The sequence below is a fragment of the Patagioenas fasciata genome, chromosome 1 (assembly GCF_037038585.1).
Source record: "Patagioenas fasciata isolate bPatFas1 chromosome 1, bPatFas1.hap1, whole genome shotgun sequence".
Lineage (NCBI taxonomy): Eukaryota > Metazoa > Chordata > Aves > Columbiformes > Columbidae > Patagioenas > Patagioenas fasciata.
The window spans coordinates 59,870,751-59,873,079 of NC_092520.1; the positions used below are offsets into that span (position 1 = coordinate 59,870,751).

Sequence of the window (2,329 nt, forward strand, 5' to 3'; positions counted from 1 at the left end):
AAAGTGAAAGATAGATCAGTTTCACACTTTATTTTCATGTTGGAGGTCTCGGCTTCCCATTTGTTAAAGAAAGCTGATTCTTTTTGTCTCTGATACAGGACACTGAAATATTGAAAAAAGAGCTGGCATTTCTTCTAAAGCATACTGAGCTCATTCACTCCTTTCCTTTCTATAAACACATCTATACACCCACTGATTCTGGGAAGTATTCCAGCTACAATGAATTCAAAGTGAGGAATATGCACGGTTGGGTGGCTTGTAAGGTGGCTGGCTAGAGATTTAGCAGAGAAAGAAAGAAAAGGAAACAGAAAAGGAAAATCAAAAGAAGACAGAAAAAGCAAGAGAGCCCTCAAAAAGGATGGGAGTGATGTTTAAAGAAGAGATGAGAGTAAACACTTGCTGACAGAAGGGACAAGCTCTGTCTGGAGAAAAAACAAACAAACAAAACTGTAAAAAAAGGAACAAAGAGAAAATAAATATGGAACATGATGAATGTAGGTAAAAATTGTTCCTTTGAACCTATTTCTTTTGTTTGTTTGTTTGTTTGTTTTGGGTTGCGGTTTTGTTTTGTTTTGTTTTTTACTCAGTACTATGGTTGTAAGTTCATTTTAAATCATTCTTTCTAAGAGTATAGACTCATTTCTCTAGGCATCCTTACTGAAAGTTTTTGACTCTGTAATGACATGCTTTCCCCATAATTCTATGAAACCTCCAAAACTACAGAGTATTTTTTATTATATATATACTTGATATAATATTGACAAGTTGTCATAAGAGCTTATAAGAGTTCTTAAGGTTCTTTGCTGAAATGCCAGACAGGGCAGGTGGCAAAAATAGACTGGGTTTCTAGATGTTCAACATCACAGAAAAAGATTTTGATTTCTAGAGGTCTGTGAGATTGCATCTAGTTCAAATGTCTTGAGTAATTAATTTGGTTTGAGTAATTAATTTGAGAATACCTGTTTTACAGGAAAATGAAACTCTTCTGTTAGAAAAACAGTTCCTAAGATCATACCATCTTAATTGCTGCATGGAAAGAAGACAGAAGTTTACTACTTAACAGGTGAAATAAATAAGAAATGTCCCAGTAGAAGTTGTATCTAACCAGAGCTGGTTGTTCCCAGCAATAGTTTTCTGGTCTATTTATAGATATGTGTTTCATTTGAATGTTATCATGTGCCACATGAGTGATGCTATCATTATGGAAAAGCTGATGCATCTGTTCTGTCACAATTCTACACCATATACTGCATGACTATAAGCCATATCATCTGTCTGGTAAGTGGAAGCTTTAGAACTGCCTTAGAAAAACTGAAAGATTTTTTTGAGCTTTTTCTCAGCTATTTTTCAGTGCTAGGTATAGAGAAGTTAGCTACTGAGATTACCTGAAGCAATCTGGCATCTGATCCAGTGGAACAATCACACAAATTGCTGTGTTGCTTTTAAGATTTAGGTAATGGAATAAACGGCAGTAGCAGAAAATTCAGCTTCAAACTGACACTTTGAGGTTAACCAAACAATGAGAGATAGACACTGATACCTTTCACTCCAGTGTAACTCAAGTTTGGGGATGAGGTGTGAGCATATATATTGTGCATAGGATACTTTCAAAGCCAAAAATAATGCACAGATTTATATGTCTTGTGAAAATGGAATAAATATTAGTGTATATCCATTCTCAGTCTCAGGTAGAATCTTTTAGTAACTTCCTTTCTATTGGATGACATGCAATGTGTTGCTACAATGTAACAAAAATCTGTTAAGGTTCCTCAGTAAGAACATGAAGACTTCATACAAGAAACTTATAAAATACCTTATTGCTAAGAAAATATGATCATGCAGCTAGACATTTTGAAAATGTGCAGAATTTTCTAGCTAAAGATGGTATCAGGAAATACAAGCAATCTGAGACAGTGCACATTAAAGAACTACCCTGACTTAATTCTTAATACTCCTCCTGCCAAATCTATTCTTTCCACTTATTTTATTACTCTAGGTGCTACTTGTAGTGATGTTTAAAAAAGAACAATTCTGCACTCTGCTGTGATGTCCAAAAGAAGAAATCATAAAAATCAACCTTAGTCAGAAAAACAAGGTAAGGTCACAAATCACATACAGGAAGCTGGCAAAAAGTCCTAGAGAAAAATTGTGTTTATATTGTCACCAATGACACTAAGACCTTAGTCACATAATAAAGGATTTTTCTGCATGTGTAATATAATTTAATGTAATAACTTACTTAGACCTGCAGTCCACCAAGATAAATTCCATGTTTAGAAATGTTGAAGTCTGAGATTAATTTTATTTTTTTTTTTTTTTTTTTTTTGAA

The 2,329-nt window shown here is 33.9% G+C and overlaps 1 long non-coding RNA gene across 1 annotated transcript; it reads left to right on the forward strand.

Annotated features, from left to right (window-relative positions):
* Positions 1-345: 345 nt before the first annotated feature.
* Positions 346-2,077, forward strand: LOC139826989 (uncharacterized). The gene is made up of 3 exons (XR_011737158.1): positions 346-494; positions 971-1,063; positions 1,997-2,077. It is a non-coding gene; the product is annotated as an uncharacterized lncRNA (long non-coding RNA).
* The last annotated feature ends 252 nt before the right edge of the window (positions 2,078-2,329 follow it).